Source organism: Mixophyes fleayi, chromosome 11 (assembly GCF_038048845.1).
Source record: "Mixophyes fleayi isolate aMixFle1 chromosome 11, aMixFle1.hap1, whole genome shotgun sequence".
In the NCBI taxonomy this organism is placed as follows: domain Eukaryota; kingdom Metazoa; phylum Chordata; class Amphibia; order Anura; family Limnodynastidae; genus Mixophyes; species Mixophyes fleayi.
Genome location: NC_134412.1, coordinates 80,980,954 through 80,994,055, shown reverse-complemented (window position 1 = coordinate 80,994,055; position 13,102 = coordinate 80,980,954). Strand labels below are relative to the sequence as shown.

General features: G+C 42.9%; 2 protein-coding genes across 4 annotated transcripts in view; both read right to left on the bottom strand.

Annotated features, from left to right (window-relative positions):
• The window catches only part of LOC142106896 (membrane-spanning 4-domains subfamily A member 4A-like), a 46,421-nt gene extending 41,943 nt beyond the window's left edge, over nucleotides 1-4,478 (bottom strand). Inside the window, exon 1 of one of the 3 annotated variants that reach the window (XR_012679808.1) lies at nucleotides 4,275-4,477. The gene's annotated coding sequence lies outside the window, so the exon portion shown is untranslated. Of the gene's footprint in view, nucleotides 1-4,274 lie in introns of all 3 variants that reach the window. The other 2 variants (XM_075189945.1, XM_075189946.1) reach the window with 2 other exon arrangements.
• Nucleotides 1-12,288, bottom strand: part of LOC142106897 (membrane-spanning 4-domains subfamily A member 4A-like) — a 92,894-nt gene extending 80,606 nt beyond the window's left edge. Inside the window, exon 1 of the mRNA XM_075189949.1 lies at nucleotides 12,108-12,288. The gene's annotated coding sequence lies outside the window, so the exon portion shown is untranslated. The remainder of the gene's footprint in view (nucleotides 1-12,107) is intronic.
• Nucleotides 12,289-13,102: the final 814 nt, after the last annotated feature.

The following is a 13,102-nucleotide window of genomic DNA, read 5'->3' as shown; positions in this document are numbered from 1 at the left end:
TTCTGGCGCTCACGTGCCAGTTGTAGGCACTTTTAGTGATGGACAATGGTCAGCATGGCCACTCTGACCGGTCCATACGCAGCAAGCTACGATGCACTGTGTGTTCTGACGTCTCTCTATCATAGCCAGCATTAACTTTTTCAGTACTAAGTTAAATAGTGTTTCTGCTTTGTTTGTACTTTTGTTTAAAACTGGAGGAGGGAAGAAGGGGAAGGTTTGGGGAGAGTGGGTTCAGATACAGTATGAGACAACATTTCAAAAGCTATACTGCCAAAAATGATTTTAAGTATATAATGGCATGGCCTGAAATAGTTGTAAAACATCTAAGTAAAATGAGGTAATTTATGTGTCATGAAGGATCCTGTCTTATATGATCATAAGGAGGACCTGGAAGCAGGTCAAAGACATATTTGCAAGACATATACTCATATATATATATATATATATATATATATATATATAACTCTGATGAGTTACGGTTATGTCATCACCCACTTCCGAGTAAAGTGGGCAGAATTAAATCCAAAATGCCGCGATTATCAGGGAATTGCGGCATTTGCTGTAAAATGATGTGTTTGCGTCATTACATCCCTGGGGTGGGGCCAAAATGGCGTGATTTACATAGCCCCACCACCGGATCACCCACCTCTCCCAGGCAGCTGCCGGATGCTGACATCAGGAAGTCGGCAAGTATGATTTAGTCAAATAGATTTTTCCTTTAAATAAACACATCTGATAGTCTGTGCTGCACAGAATAAGAGAAATGTAAGTGTGTCTGCGGCTAATAGGAACAATAGACAATCCAATCATCATCATCATCATCATTTCTTTATTTATATAGCGCCACTAATTCCGCAGCGCTGTACAGAGAACTCACTCACATCAGTCCCTGCCCCAATGGAGTTTACAGTCTAAATTCCCTAACATATACACAGACAGAGTAGGGTCAATTTTACAGCAGCCAATTAACCCACTTGTATGTTTTTGGAGTACATACATATATAGAGCAAAAGGTACACTATATGGACAAAAGTATTCCAATGTTTGACCTTTACACCAACAGGGACTGTAATGACATTGTATTCAAATACATATACTTTAATATGGAGTTGGACCCCCTTTTGCAGTGATAACAGCTTCCACTCTTCTTGAAAGGCTTTCCACAAGATGTTTAAGTGTTTCTGTTGGAATTTGTACTCATTCATTCATTAGAGCATTTATGAGGTCAGGTACTGATGTTGAACGAGAAGGCCTGTCTCCCAATCTCCGTTCCAGTTCATCCAAAAGGTGTTCGATGAGGTCAAAGTCAGGGCTCTGTGTGGGCCAGTCAAGTTCTTCCATACCGAACTCATCAAACCATGTCTTTGTAGTCCTTGCTTTGTGCACTGGGGCAAACTGTTGCCACAAAGATAGAAGTATAGCATTGTCCAAAATGACTTTGTTTGCTGAGGTATTAAGATTGCCCTTCACTGAAGATAAGGGGCCTAGTCCAAACCCTGAAGAACAGCCCCATACCATTATCCCTCCTCCACCAAACTTCACAGTTGGCATAATGCAGTCAGTCAGGTAACGTTCTTCCGCCATCTGCCAAATCCAGACTCGCCCATCTGACTGTCTTATAGGGAAGCGTGATTCGTCACTCCACAGAACACGTTTCCACTGCTCCACAGTCCAGTGTCAGTGTGCTTTACACCACTCCATCCGACGCTTGGCATTGGTCTTGGTGATGTGAGGCTTGCATGCAGCTGCTCGGCCATAGAAACCCATTCCATTAAGCTCCTGTCACACAGTTTTTGTACTTACATTAATACCAGTGTAAGTTCTGAACTCTGCAACTATGGAATCAGCAGAGCGTGCCAAGGAACAGACAGAGTGACAACAGGATACAGAGTGCTGGTTTAAGAGAGAAGCTCAATAAACTAGTAATTTGTTGTTCCCAGGAAGCTGCTTATATAGGCATGAACATGTGGATGAAGGATGAAAAGGATGCAGCAGCTTATTAACTGAGCCTGTGTTCCACTGCAGAGAGTCCAGTGGGGATGTCGGCACATACGAAATTTGTAAACCAACCTCAGGGTAAGTCAAGGACTAAATAAGCACGAGACCTGACAGCTTCTCTCCCCTCAATTTGGGGCTCGGGGTGATGAGCGGTGCGGGTTGGTGATGTGGACCACTGGCGGCTTCCCTGGTTGCCAGTGGGTGGTCCCGTCATTGGAGAGCAACAGGCAGCCAATCGCGAAGTTGTCTGTTGCTGAGTGGGAAGGGGGCTGCGTCTACAGAGGCTGTGTGTTCGTTCTCACACATTAACTGCACAGACATATTTTGCTCTCTGTATTAGATGGAAGTCTCATGGCTGCCCTGTGTATTCTGTTACAGTGACAAGGTTGCTCTCTGTATTGTGTGGTGGTCACAAGGTCGCCCTCTGTATTGTGTGGCGGTCACAAGGGTGCTGTGTGGTCTTCTGCTGCTGTAGCGCATCCACTTCAACATTGGATGTGCTGTGCATTCTGAGATGTTCTTCTGCATACCACCCATGGTTAATTGAGTTACTGTTGCCTCCCTGTCAGCTTGAACCAGGGTGACCATTCTGTTTTGACGTCTCTCATTAACAAGGCCGCGCTGGTTTTGAGCACAAGAGATCAGCAGTTTTTAAGGTACTGAACAACCCGTATGGCACCAGCAATCATTCCACAGTGAAAGTCACTTAGATCACATTTACATTCTGGACTACAATTGTAATTTTTGACCATGTCTGCCAGGGGAGGGCTGGCAAATTTTAGCTTTGGGGCAAGGCAGGTCTCAGTAGGGTATTGGTCACTTTTTAATGGAAAAAAAATGCAGGTGACCCAGCCCAAGGTAGCCCACTATGGGCGTTGCCTGGGGGAGTAGATGCCCCCCTCCCCCCCCAGCCTATCCAGTCCCCTGATGTCTGCATGCTTTTATTGAGTTTCTGCCATATGATTGGCTGATTAGATACTTGCATTAACTAGAGATGTTCAGCTATACCTAATAAAGTGGACAGTGAATGTTTATATATTAGGATCAATATAGATACATACAATAGACAACATATTTATATATATATTCAAATGAATATTCAAGTTTTATTTTTTTTATTTATTTCTCTTAAGTTTTCAGTACACTGTATTTTGTTCAATGTTAAAAATTAGCATTTTTCATGAAGGTTTCTGTTAAAGCACTTTATAAATAAAATAATCAGCTATTGTTTGTATTTTTGTCTTTAATGGTCAATAAAATAACATACCTTTACCTCTCAACTGTCCCAATTCCATCAGGATAGTCCTGATTTTAGAGAACTATCCTGATTAGTCAGGAACTTGTCCCTACATGAAGGACAGCTGGTACGTATTTCCCCTCTTCACTTTACATACATGCTGTGTGATCCAGTTAGTGGTGCACTCTTTATATAAGGGAAGATGGGAGGGAGATGTTGGTGGTTGGAGGGAAGTGCAAGATATGCCCTCCATGGTGCTGGCCACGCCCACACATGCTGGCCACACCCACACATCACTGGCCACACCTCCAATAGGATGGCACTTTATAATTCTCAGCCCCAGGACCATGTGGCCATTAATCTGGCCCTGCTTGTTATTATTCAATTATTTCCATTTATAAAGATATTGAAAATCACAGATGGGTTAAGAGACCATATGCAATAAAAGCAAAAGTTCACGGACACATGGAATACTAAGGGTACTTTAGAGATCTTCCTACTTTACAACAGACTTTCTCAACTTCGTTATCGGGTACAGAAGGAAGTCCACAAAATGTGACTGGCTAGGCAAGAGTGCTTGAGGACGGCGATGAAAAGCTCTAAAAGGGATATGTTTATGCAATAATTCATCAAATGTAACACGGAACATAACTACTCACCAATTATACAAATATACTATACAGTATATAAAAGTAATTTATACACTTAAACACAATACACAATAATAAACTAATATTAAAAAATAACAATTATTGTACAAACTCTGAAATTAAAGCAAAGTCTGTTAACATAACAATTAACATTCAAATTAACAATAGATACCTTTTCTACAGTCTGTGTGCTACTATTTTACTATGAACCTCCAATGTAAAATCTATAAATTGCTTTTATGGTAGAATGATGTTCAATGAGGAATATTTATTTAAACCAGTTCTCAGTTACTTCCTGTGCTGCCTTTCACTTATCACAAAGAGTATTTTTTATATACCACAGTTATATAGTTGCTAAGTAACCATTATTCCATGCACTCTGATAGTACCTTGTTTTGTAATGAAATTCTGCTGAATATCTGTTCTGTAACTTCCCGTCCCTGTGTGGATATCACAAGCTGTTTACAAAGACAGAATATACTCTGACGTTTCTTACAGGGAGGAGTCGCTGTTCCATCACTTCCACTGGGCCGGGAGCCAGTTTAACACAGAAGCGAAAAAAATCCACTTAAAGAGAAAATGTCATTTTTTTATAGATGGAAGCACATGGGCAGACTGGCAATACAATGGCTGCGCAACACAACAGCAGTGAGCGAGTGATCTGAAGTATGTTTATAAAGGGAGAATGAGAAGGGGTTAACACCATACGTGCCCACTTTTGAAAATTAACTTCAGGGAGATTATGCAAAGAAAACCTTGGCACCGCCCACAGCGCAGCTGGTTGGATTGTGTCCTGCTCTGTCCAAGGAGTGTGCTGTGCTTCACTCATGGGTGCCCAGTGAGAACCTATAGTATTAACTTCTGACCTTACAATTTGTAAATAAAATTGAAAACAATAGATTAGGCTATGGCTATATAGGTAATATTAAACTGCGTATGAAAACTTAAGGTGTTTGCTCTTTTCATAGAGTAATACACTGCTATGTATGGGGCTCTAACTCACTGAAGTGACTGTGGTATCATCATCAGCTATTTATATAGTGCTACTAATTCTGCAGCGCTGTACAGAGAACTCATATCAGTCCCTGCCCCATTGGAGCTTACAGTCTAAATTCCCTAATATACACACAGAGAGTATGACCAGGGTCAATTTTGATAGCAGCCAATTAACCTAATAGTAGAGATGAGCGCACTCGGATTCCGTGAATCCGAGCCCACCCGAACGTTGCCGATCCGAGTCGGATCCGAGACAGATCCGGGTATTGGCGCCAAATGAAAACCTGAAAGCGAGGCTCGGAGTCATAATCCCGCTGTCGGATCTCGCGATACTCGGATCCTATAAATTCCATGCTAGTCGCCGCCATCTTCACTCGGGCATTGATCAGGGTAGAGGGAGGGTGTGTTAGGTGGTCCTCTGTCCTGCTACATCTCGTGCTGTGCTGTTTAGTTATGTGCTGTGCTGTGCTGTGTTCTGCAGTATCAGGCCAGTGGTGCTGTGTCCTGTGCTCTGTCCTTCTGAGTTCAGTGGTGCTGCTGGGTCCTGTGCTGTCTCCTGTTCAGTCCAGTGGTGCTGTGTCCTGTGCTCTGTGCTCCTAAGGGCATAGTTATTTCCCCTTTATTCCCAAGTGTTTAAAAAATAAAAAAAATAAATAAAAAAAAGAAGTAATTATAACAAAATTTGCAAAAGCAATCCAGCAGTATAAGTCCATTGGTACTGCAATATTACCAAGTTCACACATTCTGCAGTATCTTGTGTTACATATAATGGAGACCAAAAATTTGGAGGATAAAGTAGGGAAAGATCAAGACCCACTTCCTCCTAATGCTGAAGCTGCTGCCACTAGTCATGACATAGACGATGAAATGCCATCAACGTCGTCTTCCAAGCCCGATGCCCAATCTCGTAGTACCGGGCATGTAAAATCCAAAAAGCCCAAGTTAAGAAAAAGTAGCAAAAAGAGAAACTTAAAATCATCTGCGGAGAAACGTAAAGTTGCCAATATGCCATTTACGACACTGAGTGGCAAGGAACGGCTTAGGCCCTGGCCCGTGTTCATGACTAGTGGTTCAGCTTCACCCAAGGATCTTAGCCCTCCTCCTCCTCCCCCCCTACAAAAAATTTAAGAGAGTTATGCTGTCAGCAACAAAACAGCAAACAACTCTGCCTTCTAAAGAGAAATTATCACAAATCCCCAAGGCGAGTTCAAGGGTGTTGGTGGTTGTCAAGCCTGACCTTCCCATCACTGTACGGGAAGAGGTGGCCTGGGAGGAGGCTATTGATGATGTAGCTGGCGCTGTGGAGGAACGTGATGATGAGGATGGTGATGTGGTTATTGAAAATGAGGCACCAGGGGGGGGGGGGGAAACAGCTGATGTCCATGGGATGAAAAAGCCCATCGTCATGCCTGGTCAGAAGACCAAAAAATGCACCTCTTCGGTTTGGAGTTATTTTTATCCAAATCCGGACAACCAATGTATGGTCATATGTAGCTTATGTAAAGCTCAAATAAGCAGGGGTAAGGATCTTGCCCACCTAGGGACATCCTCCCTTATACGTCACCTGAATAACCTTCATAGTTCAGTGGTTAGTTCAGGAACTGGGGCTAGGACCCTCATCGGTACAGGGACACCTAAATCTCGTGGTCCAGTTGGATACACACCAGCAACACCCTCCTCGTCAACTTCCTCCACGATATCCATCAGATTCAGTCCTGCAGGGCAAGACAGCAGCCAGATTGAGTCCTCTTCAATACGGGATTCATCCGAGGAATCCTGCAGCGGTACACCTACTACTGCCACTGCTGCTGTCAGCCAGAGGGGAAGTCGTAAGACCGCTAAGTCTTTCACAAAACAATTGACCGTTCAACAGTCATTTGCCATGACCACAAAATACGATAGTAGTCACCCTATTGCAAAGCATATAACTGCGGCTGTAACTGCAATGTTGGTGTTAGACGTGCGCCTGGTGTCCGCCATCAGTGGAGTGGAATTTAGAGGGTTGATGGAGGTATTGTGTCCCCAGTACCAAATCCCGTTGAGATTCCATTTCACTAGGCAGGCGATACCAAAAATGTACAGAGAAGTACGATCAAGTGTCCTCAGTGCTCTAAAAAATGCGGTTGTACCCACTGTCCACTTAACCACGGACATGTGGACAAGTGGTTCTGTGCAAACGAAGGACTATATGACTGTGACAGCCCACTGGGTAGATGCATCCCCTTCCGCAGCAACAGCAACAGCTGCATCAGTAGCAGCATCTACAAAATGGCTGCTCGTGCAAAGGCAGGCAACATTGTGTATTACAGGCTTTAATAAGAGGCACAACGCTGACAACATATTAGAGAAACTGAGGGAAATTATCTCCCAGTGGCTTACCCCACTTAGACTCTCATGGGGATTTGTGGTGTCAGACAATGCCAGTAACATTGTGCGGGCATTAAATATTGGCAATTTCCAGCACGTCCCATGTTTTGCCCACACCATTAATTTGGTGGTGCAGCATTACCTCAAGAGTGACAGGGGTGTGCAGGAGATGCTTGCGGTGGCGCGCAAAATTGCTGGACACTTTCGGCATTCAGCCAGTGCCTACCGCAGACTAGAGGCACATCAAAAAACCATGAACCTGCCCTGCCATCACCTCAAACAAGAGGTTGTGACGCGCTGGAACTCCACCCTCTATATGCTGCAGAGGATGGAGGAGCAGCAAAAGGCCATTCAGGCCTACACAGCCACCTACGACATAGGCAAAGGAGTGGGGATGCGCCTGAGTCAAACGCAGTGGAGACTGATTTCCGTGTTGTGCAAGGTTCTACAGCCGTTTGAACTTGCCACACGAGAAGTCAGTTCCGACACTGCCAGCTTGAGTCAGGTTATTCCCCTGATCAGGCTGTTGCAGAAGCAGCTGGAGAAAGTGAGGGAGGAGCTGGTAAACCATTGCGATTACACCAAGCATGTAGCTCTTGTGGATGTAGCCCTTCGTACGCTTTGCCAGGATCCGAGGGTGGTCACTCTTTTAAAGTCAGAGGAATACATTCTGGCCACCGTGCTCGATCCTCGGTTTAAAGCGTATGTTGTGTCTCTGTTTCCGGCGGACACAAGTCTACAGCGGTGCAAAGACCTGCTGGTCAGAAGATTGTCCTCTGAAGAGGACCGTGACATGCCAACAGCTCCACCCTCATTTTCTTCCACATCTATGGCTGCGAGGAAAAAGCTCAGTTTTCCTAAAAGAGCCGCTGGCGGGGATGCTGATAACATCTGGTCCGGACTGAAGGACCTGACAACCATTGCAGACATGTCTACTGTCGCTGCATTGGATGCTGTCACAATTGAAAAAATGGTGGAGGATTATTTTGCTGACACCATCCCAATAGACATGTCAGACATTCCATATTGTTACTGGCAGGAAAAAAAGGCAGTTTGGAAGCCCCTGTACAAACTGGCTCTATTTTACCTGAGTTGTCCCCCCTCCAGTGTGTACTCGGAAAGAGTTTTTAGTGCAGCGGGGAACCTGGTCAGTGAGTGGCGAAGGAGGTTGCTTCCTCACAACGTTGAAAACATGATGTTTATAAAAATGAATAATCAATTCCTCAATGAAGTACAGCACTGCCCTCCAGATAGTACAGAGGGACCTGTGGTTGTGGAGTCCAGCGGGGACGAATTGATAATGTGTGAGGAGGAGGAAGTACACACTGTAGGGGGAGAGGAATCAGAGGTTGAGTATGAGGACGACATCTTTCCTCAGTAGAGCCTGTTTAGTTTGTACAGGGAGAGATGAATTGTTTTTTTTGGTGTGGGGGCCCAAACAAACCAATCATTTCAGCCACAGTTGTTTGGTAGGCCCTGTCACTGAAATGATTGGTTTGTTATAGTGTGCATGTCCTATTACAACAACATACCCAAGGACAATTCCATCTTGCAACTCTTTTTTTGGCATTATGTGACCATTCAACATTCGTTTGCCATGTTCAAAAAGTAAAACAAAATGTCAACAAATTCAAAAAATTAAACCAAAAGTAAAATGCCCTGTCATTATTTAAAACAAGAGGTATTGACGTGCTAGAATTACTGTAGTGTTTATATGTTATAAACACTTGGAAGTTGGAGGAGGTATTGTGGCCCCGGTACCAAATTTAGTACCGGGGCCACTCCACTATGCAGTCCAGATAGAGGTGTATCAGATATTAAACAACGTTGACTGTTGCTGCAAAATTTTTAAATAATGTTGTGGGGAACACTACTATATGCAGTCCATAAACTTTTTGGGTGGAATTCAGACCCGTGGAGGGTTTTTTAATTATATTGTGGCCCCGGTAAAAAATTGTGTACCGGGGCCACCCCACTACGCAGTCAAGAAACTTTTTTTTGGGAATTCAGACCAGTTCAGGGTTTTTAAATTATATTGTGGTGACCACTCCTCTACGCAGTCCAGGTACATTTTTTGGTGCGATTCAGACCAGTTGAGGGTTGTTAAATTATATTGTGGTGACCACTCCTCTACGCAGTCCAGGTACATTTTTTGGTGCGATTCAGACCAGTTGATGGTTTTCTTATTATATTGTGGTGACCACTCCTCTACGCAGTCCAGGTACATTTTTTGGTGCGATTCAGACCAGTTCAGGGTTTTTAAATTATATTGTGGTGACCACTCCTCTACGCAGTCCAGGTACATTTTTTGGTGCGATTCAGACCAGTTGATGGTTTTTAAATTATATTGTGGTGACCACTCCTCTACGCAGTCCAGGTACATTTTTTGGTGCGATTCAGACCAGTTGAGGGTTGTTAAATTATATTGTGGTGACCACTCCTCTACGCAGTCCAGGTACAATTTTTGGTGTAATTAAGACCAGTTGATGGTTTTCTTATTATATTGTGGTGACCACTCCTCTACGCAGTCCAGGTACATTTTTTGGTGCGATTCAGACCAGTTGATGGTTTTTTTATTATATTGTGGGGACCACTCCACTACGCAGTCCAGAAAGATACCTCGTTGCATCGTTTTGGACTAATAACAATATTGTGAGGTGTTCAGGATACACTGTAAATTAGTGGATAAGATTGTTATTGAGGTTAATAATAGCGTAGGAGTGAAAATAAGCCCAAAAACTTGATTTTTGAACTTTTTATGCTTTTTTCAAAAAAAAAATCCGAATCCAAAACCTTAAATCCGAACCAAAACCTTTCGGCAGGTGTTTTGCGAAACAAATCCGAACCCAAAACACAAAACACGAGACACCAAAAGTCGCCGGTGCACATCCTTACCTAATAGCTTGTTTTTGGAGTGTGGGAGGAAACTGGTGCAGCCAGGGGAAACCCACGCAAACTGCACACAGATAAGTGCATGGTTAGGAATCAAACTCATGAACCCAGCATTGCGAGGTAGATGTGCTAACCACTAAGTCACTGTGCTAGCCCATGTGCAATAGGTGCAGGCATACCTATAGGGAGCCCACATGGTGTATAATTAATATACTAATCTCATACCAATATGACTGGTGATTGCTTGGGACTGAACACAGGTTAAAATCATCCATGTAGCCCTTACAATAACTGGTACAGTGAACTGTATATCATGATAACATGTATGCAAAATTCCTCAGTGTATAAGCATTACTGTGAATGCATGAAAAAGTACAGGGCAGCTAAAGACCTATGATCATACCAGAACTACCTTTATGTTTCAATAGTATTGTTTCCTAAAAGTCAGTAATACTTCCATCCAGAGGCGGGCTGGCCCAGGGGGCAGGGGGGCAACGCCCCTCCGGGCCGCTCGGTCAGACCGCTACTCGGGCCGGGGGGGTTACATCAGATGCGGCTGTGTCAGCGCACAGGCGGCCGCATCCTCTGTCATGTGATGCGGCCGCCTGTGTGACCCCCGGGCTTCCCTCTCCCAGCCCGCGCCTGCTTCCATCTATAGCAAGGTGTTCATGGCCAACTAGGTAGTAAAATATTCACCATAGAACATAAGCAACCACAATTTTGGCTGATTCCCAATAACCCCTAGAATGTATGATCCGCTTCTTATGACCTTCCTGGCTACCCAAGTAGCCCAGTTAGCATGTCATTAGTGTGCTTAAAAGAAAACTGTTCAGTCTTTGGGCCTGATTCATTAAGGAAGGTTAAACAAAAGTAAGTAAGTAAGGCAAAACCATGTTGCATTGGAGGGGGAGGTAAATTTAAAATGTGAGGACAGATTTATAGTTGGGGTTGAGCATGTCCTAGATCAACTTTTAATTTCATTGTACAAATAATCAATCAAGTATTTGCAGTGCTACATGAAAAAACAGCCAGTATTTTCCTTACGTGCAAAGAAATAAACTGATTTGCGCCTCCTGCATTGCAACATATTTATTATGCAGATAAGCAAAATATAAAACACGAAAGTGCATATAAATACAAAATGGTAATAATATAACCAAGTGCGCTAGGGTAATGTCACATTTTAGAACACTGGTATTCCAAACCCAATGCGGCTTTATGAAGGGTTTAAATGGTCCTATGGTCACAACTGAAGAGATGACATATGACATGGGGTCAGCGTTCCCCATGCCATAAAATATCACATTACAGCACCCATTAACTCACCACAGATTTTGGGTTGGAAAACCATTGTGTTCTAGAACACCTGTGTGACACATAACAGTGCTTCCTCTATACTTAAATTGTACAAAATAAAACCAAATTCATTCATAATAAAAACAATTCCTTGTGTTTTAATGGTTATTTTCAAAGTATTCCCACCACATCCACACAGTGTAAGTATATATAATTTGGATTGAATTAATGCTCATGAGAATGCACCTGGTCAATCCATTAAAAGTCATGAGGGGCAAGGATAAAACAGTTAAAAATATAATATTTTTTCCCCTATGAAATACATTTATTAGGATGTTCTTAATGTCTACTGAACATGATATACATTTTACGGTTCCTCCTGATTGCAAACACGTGTTATAGCATGCATACAAAACTGTCATCAGTATTGATCAGGACTGGAATCCGTCTCGGGACCCCTGGGACTAGCTGTGGCAGGAGTGCAGTGGAATCTGGGAGGAGGAACCACACAGAAGATAATAGCTGGAATCTGTACACAAGCAGTTGGAATGAAGGGGAATCCACATGAGGAATAAAGTATTTAATTCAGCAGGCAGAATCAAGCTGAATTCACACAAAGGGTTACTGGTTTGCAGTTCATATAACAGCCAGTAAGATGACGTTGAACTCACACAGAGAAGTCCATAACACAGGTGCAGGATGTGGCTTACTTCCCTCAGAGGATAAATGGTGGAGATCTGTATACAGCAGGAGGATAGAAGCAGTAACCGGAATGAAGCTGAATTCACATGAAGGGTTGAGACCTGTAAACAGCAGGCAGCAAAACAGACAGCAACTGTGGAGACTAGAAAAGTGTTGCACTAGCAATTTGCTGAATGTAGGAGGAGACTCTTATAGTCTGCAGAGGAAGCCAATTGGTGGATGATATCAGGCATTTAGACTCAGTAGGTTTAGCAAATGTCTCACCCAAGATGGCAGCCTCCGGTACTGCAGACAGAAGTCACGCTTGTCCCAGGAAAGAATACTGCATTTGACCAGGAGGGAAATGTACGGTGATATGGTACCTCCGAGTAGTGTAAACAGGGCTAAGACCCTGATTCATGCCACTGTGTGCGCTTGAGATTGGAACACCCTCACTGTACATTGACTACGGCCAAACGCTTATTATATAATTATCACATTATTATTCCTGTGAATTTAGAACAGAAAAGAGATTGTATTGGTTGGGTTAAACGGGAAATTACCTTTACCTTTAAGGAGTTAATTGATTATATTAGTTTTCTTAATGCATCCATAATATTGTGCCGTGTATATCCTCCAAAACATATACAGTATACCTTTCAATATTCTGTTTAAATATAAATAGTAAAACAAATCTTTGTTTTAAAAATATTTTCTTATGACTCTTTATAATATTATGTCTTCTGCTTATCACCCTACCATTGTAAGACTTATGAAGGAATTTAGTTGGTAATTAAAATTATAAAACAAATTGAATCACTTGATGTAATGTTTTCAAAGTATGTGTTAATACATTTTGTTTGTGATCACCATTCATATCTAGGGTAAAGCTTTTGCTATTTGATAACTCGACCTTAAATCTTACGCATTATTGCAACAAATGTAATGAACATAATGGGCCTGATTCATTAAGGAAAGTAAAGCA